Raw genomic sequence first — 7,471 nt, 5'->3', positions numbered from 1 at the left:
AGCCTTTGTAGAAATGTCTTATCCGTTGTGCAACTTCTCACAAATTTGCTTGTGATTCCCGATTGTCAAGATGCCTTTGAAAATGTAAAGGTGTTGTGGTGTCAAACCCCAGTGCTCACTTCACCCAATTATGTCCAACCTTTCAAGCTAGAAGTGGATAAGCCAGCATGAAAGTTCTACTGTGTAGACAGCATTCTTTAATTCTGCTGAACTGAATTCATTCCATTTTCATTCTCTGTCGCTTTATCTGGGGCCAGGTCGTGGAGGCAGTGGTCTAAGCAGGGATGCCTAGACTTCCCTCTCCATACACACTTCCTCCAGCTCTTCCGGGGGCATACTAAGGCGTTCCCAGGCCAGCCGAGAGACATAGTCCCTACAGCATGCCCTGGTCTTCCCCGCAGCCTCCTCCCAGTGGATCATGCCCGGAACACCTCCACAGGGAAGCATCTAGGGGGCATCCAGAACAGATGCCCGAGCCACCTCAGCTGGGTCCTCTCAAATTGAATTCAACTGAAATGAATTCAGTGCCTTTATTTATATTGTATAAGCAGTAAAATGAAATTAAAGTGTTACATTTGAATATGAAGCAGACATAGCACACAGCATTAAACAAATGAAACAACAAACACTAGCATTATTGGACATACTGAATACTGAATTGCACATACCACCCTTGGGAGATTTTGTTTATGCTGTACATGTATGTAAAAAGTTGAATCATGCATTTACCATCATAAACAAATGGGCCAGGGACAGAAACTTCATTTGAATTTATAGTGCCTCCCAGAGGGCATGACAGCAAACAGTTCATGGCCTGGATGTGAGCTGTCCTTTGTTGTAATTCTGGTCTTGTGAAGACACCATGACCTGGCGATTTCCTCTTGAGTACGCAGGCCACAGCCAATGATTTTCTCTGCTGTCTATAACTTTCTGAAGGACCTTCTGGTCTGCAGCTGAGCAGCCAGTAAACCACATTGTGATACAGTTTGCCAGCACACACTCAGTGTTGGAGCAGTTTGATTTTAAGGAGTAGGACTCTGCAGGGAATTTTTAACACCACTATAGTTGTCATGCACTAGGACGTGGTCAGGAGCACACTTCACCCACACAGGACACAGAATTAAACAGAGAGAGTCTTTTATTGAAAACAATGGTTGTTAGATGTCGGGCGATGACCAGTAGGTGGTGGCGAAGGGCTGGTTATGTCTTCTTGGAGTGGGATGGTTTCAGCCGGGCCAAAAACACGGTAAGGGCATGCTGGTATCGGCTGATGAGTTTACGAGGACTGGGTTTGGACCGCAGAGCAATATCTCACGGAGGCAGTCTTCCCTGGGTCAAAGGGTCCGGTTAAAACTCACAGTAGAACTTACAAAGAACGGGGGAGAATAAAAAGACCTGGCACTTGAAAATCAGAACACTCCCGTGATAGGGATCTCCAAAAGACTTAAGCAAAACATAAAACTGAACCAACTCAGGTCGGAACTGAAAAAGCTTCTCCAAAAGATCCCCATCACACAAAACATTAGTCCTGGTCAAAAGTGCAAGGTGCGGATCATGACAATAGTGTTGTTAGAACGGTCCTAGTAGTCCCACACGGACTAAATGCTGGAATCTCTGTGTGTGTATAGTGATATGTTCCCAAATCTTATAAAAAAAAAAAAAATTCCCTTCTCACCCCTATGGGTGGTGTGTGTGTCTTCCTCAATCTCCGGTCCTCTACCAGAGGCCTGGGAGTTTGAGGGTTCTTCGCAGTATCTTAGCTGTTCCTAGCACTGCACTCTTCTGGACTGAGAGCTCTGATGTTTTTCCTGGGATCTGTTGGAGCCACTCTCCCAGTTTGGGGGTCACAGCCCCGAGGGTGGCGATTACCACAGGGACCACTGTTGCTTTTACCTTCCATATTTTTTCTAGTTCTTCTTTCAGCCCTTGTTATTTCTCAGGCTTCTCATATTCCTTCTTTCTGATGTTGCTATCACTTGGGATTGCTACATCTACCACTATGGCCTTCTTCTGCTGTTTGTCCACCACTACTATGTGCGGTTGGTTAGCCATCACCAGTTTGTCGGTCTGTATCTGGAAGTCCCACAGGATCTTCGCTCGGTCATTCTCCACCACCTTTGGAGGTGTGTCCCATTTTGACCTCGGGACCTCCAGCCCATATCCGTCACAGATTTTCCTGTACACTATGCCGGCCACTTGGTTATGGCGTTCCATGTATGCCCTGCCTGCTAGCATCTTACAACCTGTTGTTATGTGCTGGATTGTTTCAGGGGCATCTTTGCACAGCCTGCACCTGGGGTCCTTCCTGGTGTGGTAGACCCCAGCCTCTATCGATCTTGTGCTCAGGGCCTGTTCTTGTGCTGCTACGATTAGTGCCACTGTGCTGTCTTTCAGTCCAGCTTTTTACAGCCGCTGATAGGAATTCTCTAGGATATCTGCCACTTCTTGTATCTGTTGGTGGTACATACCATGCAGGAGTTTGTCCTTCCATGAAGGTTTTTGCTCCTCTTCCTCTGCACCACGCTTCTGTTGCCTGGGATATTCACTAAGTATTCCATCGCTTGGGGCCATCTTCCTGATGTACTCATGGATCTTGGCTGTTTCATCTCGGATGGTGGCTCTGACGCTCACCAGTCCTCGGCCTCCTTCCTTCCTCTTAGTGTACAGTCTCAGGATGCTGAATTTGGAGTGAGGTCCTCCATGCATTGTGAGGAGCTTCCTTGTCTTGACATCAGTTGCTTCTATGTCCTCTTTTGGCCAGCTTATTGTTCCAGCGGGGTTCTTCCCATTTACGTACAGCTTGATGTCATCCATGTACAGGAGGTGGCTGATGGTTGCTCCATTTCGTAGTCGGTGTCCAAAGCCAGTCTTAGTGATAATCTGGCTGAGGGGGTTCAGGCCTATGCAGAACAGCAGTGGGGGCAGAGCATCTTATTGGTAGATGCCACACTTGATGAAGACTTGTGCAATTGGCTTGAGGTTGGCCACTAGAGTTGTTTTCCACCATCCCATTGAGTTCCTTATGAAGGTTCTTAGAGTCCTGTTGATGTTATACAGCTCCAGGCATTTCAGGATCCATGTGTGAGGCATTGAGTCGTAGGCTTTCTTGTAGTCAATCCAGGCGGTACACAGGTTGGTGTGTCTGATCTTAGAGTCTCGAGTGACTGCTTTATCTACCAGTAGTTGATGTTTTGCTCTCCTGGTGTCCTTACCCATTCCTTTCTGGGCCCCACTCATGTATTGAGCCATGTGCTACTCATCTAAGTATCATCTTAGCCGCTATAATGCCTGACAGGAGCTTCCATATTGTGCAGAGGCAGGTTATCAGGTGGTAGTTGGATGGGACTGCTCCCTTTTGGGGTCCTTCAGGATCAGGACTGTCCTGCTTTCAGTTAGCCACTCTGGGTGAGTTCCATCCATTAGCAGCTGGTTCATTTGAGCTGCCAGGTGCTCATGGAGTGCAGTTACCTTCTTTAGCCAGTAAGTGTGGATCATGTCAAGCCCAGGTGCTGTCCAGTTCTTCATGTTTGAGACCCTTTCTTCGATATCTGCCGTTGTAATGGTTACTGGTTCCTGTTCAGGGAGGTTGCTGTGGTCTGTTCTCAGGTCTGCCAGCCACTGGGCATTGGTGTTATGTGATGCCTCCCTCTCCCATATGTTTTTCCGGTGTTGTTCAGTGAGAGTACACTTTGGACGGTTTGGTGGAGAACATCCTGTTTATTCTCCTTGCTTCTATTTCTCTGGTGTACCTCTTCAGGTGTGTAGCCAGGTCTGTGAGTCGTTGTTTGGCAGTCTCCAGGGCCTCTGGTATGGACAGCTTGCTGTACTTCTTACACAACTTCATCCCACTTCTCCGCAGTTCTGATAGTTGGCTAACTTCTCTCCGTGTTGCCCTTATTTTTGCCTCTAACCTCCTTCTCCATGCAGGATACTGCTCCTTGGTGGTGGTGTGTATTTTGTGGCCAAGCATCTCAAGGATCACTGTTGCCGTGGTGTATATCACCTTGTTGGTCTCAGTGATGGTCACAGTAGGGATTGTTCGTAATGCTGCATTCACATCTTCTAGTAGACTTTCAGAGGGTACATCACTTAGTCTTGCTAGCCGGCTATGGAGGTTCCAGGTGCCCATCTTACTCATGATCTTCACTCTCAGGTCAGCTGCTCTTGTGTTGAGCATGTGGGGGCTTGTTATTGGGGCTTGGTACCCAATCTTGGGTGGGGATGGTATTGTTTCCCTCCTGACTTTGCGTCCTGGCTCACCCTTACCATAAGCATTCGTGTTGTATCGCTGGGGGTTACTCATGTAGTAGCATTCCAACAGTTCTCTATTCTCAGCCCTCGTCCATGAGTGTCGTGTTCCAGTAGCCCATCAAGCCTACAGCACCTGGTATTCCCAGGATGTTTCCCATCCAAGTACTAACCAGGCCCAGTCCTGCTTAGTTTCCGAGATTGGACGGGATCGGCGCTGGCAGGACGGTATGGCATACAGACACCTATACATATCAATGCAGCAGTGGTTGAGCGTGACACCAGCTTCAACTTCCTGGGGATCCACACCTTCATTGATCAGTTCTGGAAAACCAGTTGCTCCAGCCTGGTCAAGAAGGCTCGCCAGTACATCTTCTTCCTGAGGGCTCTGAAAAAGGAGCAATTCTCTTCAGACATCGTGATGAACTTCTTTCTACCATAGAGAGCATCATAAGGTGGTGAAAACTGCCAAAGGCATCGTGGGGGCTTTACTTCCTACGATTGAGGACATTTACAGGAGGTTTTGTTTCAGAACAGTGCACACCATCACAAAGGACTCCTCTTACATTTCCCACAGTCTGTTTGCCCTCCTGCCCTCCAGACTAAGGCCAGCAGGTTCACAAACAGCTTTTTCACCATGGCTGCTTAACTCTGCCCCTCAGACACTAATCCCCCTTCCCCACTTGGACACACACTCACCCCTAGACTGAACTGAATACACTTACCCTCCTACCTGTTTAATTTATTGATATCAATGTTGTTGTATCATTGTGTATCATAATATCTCAACACAAGCTTGTGTGCCAATAAGTATTGAGGTTATTGAGGTATTGAGGTTAGTGTGTTATGCTATCTTAAAACAATCTGTAATGGTTACACAAAATTTTGTGTTTTGACTGTTATGAAACACTAGTTACTGCAGATAGAACACTGCCTTTAGTCAGCTATGAAGAGTGGCACCAGTACCAGATTGTAAGAATCACAGATTATTTAAAGTTTTAGTTATTTTATCTTTCCATCATCAAAATGCCATAATCGTAATTGTTTTGTCTGCGACAGGTATTTGCATGGGTGTTTTAGGGACACCCATGCAAACCGCCCTAAAATTCAAATAATGTGACCTAAATATCATAGAAAATAGTCAGCTATTAGTTTAAGCAGGTCATCGGTTCTTGATCCCGGATGACATCATGCTATTGTAGTATCGTACAAACTGTTATCAGCATCATAACAATAATGTAAAAAAACCCCTGTATTTTGATTTCAAGAAAACAATTTCCATGCTATAACACCCTCCCCATTAGCTCTCCCACAATGGACAAGCTCCATATTTCAGCTTCCATTATCTCTGGGATCAGGTCCACTGCTGTTCCAAAGCTCTGTGAGAAATATTGAGAGACATTTCTGTTCACACAGCAGGGACTGTGAAAAGAAGTGGGATTGTATATTCAGTTTTTCTTCCATGCTCCTTATGCCCTCATGGGTGCTCTGTTGGTTTACTAGAACGAAGGCCTGGAGCAAGCTGACAGACAAGTCATTCTACCGTTTGTTTGCAGATGCACTACACTAACTTTAGTTAAGGGTTCATATAGGTAGTTGTCAAATAGAAACTCTGGTTTGTATTTTCATATTAACTGTAAATACAGTGCTAAACCAGAAGCTATGGACAAGTAATTTCTTTTAGTTGTTAAAGGTTTTATTTGCTCATGGGTTTGAGCCTTTTGTGTGACCAGGTTTGAACATTAAACTAATATAGTTCATAAATATATATGTATATATCTCTCTCTCTCTCTCTCTCTCTCTCTCTATATATATATATATATATGTGTGTGTGTGTGTGTGTGTGTATGTATTGATGCATTTATGGTGCAGGTATGGTGATGATGATAATGATTTGCCTGCATCAATGAACATTCAGACTTTCATGAAGTTAGTGCTCCTGATGACGATGATGGTGCAGCCAACTCCCAACCTAAAAACAGTGATGCAAATGTTAGTGCCCCGTCTTGCGTTCATGTCCCTTAGTTTTTCCAGAGAGGTTTAAGTTACCCTTCTGCATCCCTTGTCATGTGTTGTGTCGTGTTTTCCCAGATCCTTAGTTGTGTCAGCCTCTGTTCTCATGTCTCCTTGTTTCTGTGTTAACCTGCCCTGACCTTCATGCCCTGCTCCTTTGTTCTTGTTCCCCTGAAGTCTGGTGAGTCTCCCGTGTGTGTGTGACCCAGACCTTCATGCCTTGTCCCCTCTTTCATGTCTTGTTCCCCTGTAGTCTGGTGAGTCTCCCCGAGTGTGTGTGACCCAGACCCTCACGCCTTGTTCCCTTCCCCTTGCTCTTGTTCTCCTGTAGTCTGGTGAGTCTCCCTGAGTGTGTGACCCAGACTCCCCTGCCTTGTCCCCCGAGTTGATGTTCCCTTAGGCCTGTGCGACCCCCAGTGTGTGTGTGTGTGTGTGTCCCAGGTCCAATGTCTTGTCCCCTTAGTTTCATGTCGCCTCATCCCTTAGTTAGAATTTCCATGCCCTCGTGTTTCCCGCTTTGACCTTTTCCCCGCCAAGTTCTGTATTCCTGTTTTTGGTTCTGTTTTTCTGTTTAATAAAGTCATTTTACACCTGAGTACCAGGCTGGGCGTATCTTTGGTCCAAACAACAATACTAACTTCATCGAAACGTGACAAATGGGGCAACCAAGACAATTAAGATGACTTACATAACTGGAAAAAATTGTCATTCCCATTAACACAACACAAACAGTCTGCCAGTTACTCAGCAAATATGGATAGCTGACCAAGAAGAGAGGTACTGAGGTATTGAAACTGAACAATATTACCAGATAAAGTAAACTGAAAACAACATTTATTGTACTACGAAGTGTGTCGGACATTGGTCATGTTAATATTTACAGTCTATGATTTAATGGCCTCTCAGGTCAGGCACCAACATTCAGGTTTTCTGCAGGTGACTGCAATTATTGACCACTTTAGCTAGTGAGGTCACTGTGACCTGCCGTTTGGAACAGAGAATGGCAATTTTTTCTTGCAAATTACATAAATGGCTCAGTTTGACTCAGTTATGAGAGAACAGAAAGTTTTTAAAGCAATTGTAGAGAAAGCAAAGAAAACTAAATACTACTTATTGATTATGGATTAAACCCTTGATCTATCAAGTCAGTAAGAGCAATTCTGTATTGTAAAAAAAAAAAAATTCCAGAATTAAAAAACTATTTTTAGTT

The 7,471-nt window shown here is 45.2% G+C and overlaps 1 pseudogene; it reads right to left on the bottom strand.

Annotated features, from left to right (window-relative positions):
* Positions 1-4,372: 4,372 nt before the first annotated feature.
* Positions 4,373-4,491, bottom strand: LOC113135039 (uncharacterized; annotated as a pseudogene).
* Positions 4,492-7,471: the final 2,980 nt, after the last annotated feature.

This window comes from Mastacembelus armatus, chromosome 17 (genome assembly GCF_900324485.2).
Source record: "Mastacembelus armatus chromosome 17, fMasArm1.2, whole genome shotgun sequence".
In the NCBI taxonomy this organism is placed as follows: Eukaryota; Metazoa; Chordata; class Actinopteri; order Synbranchiformes; family Mastacembelidae; genus Mastacembelus; species Mastacembelus armatus.
The sequence above is the reverse complement of the archived record's forward strand: the minus strand, read 5'-3'. Positions and strand labels throughout refer to the sequence as shown.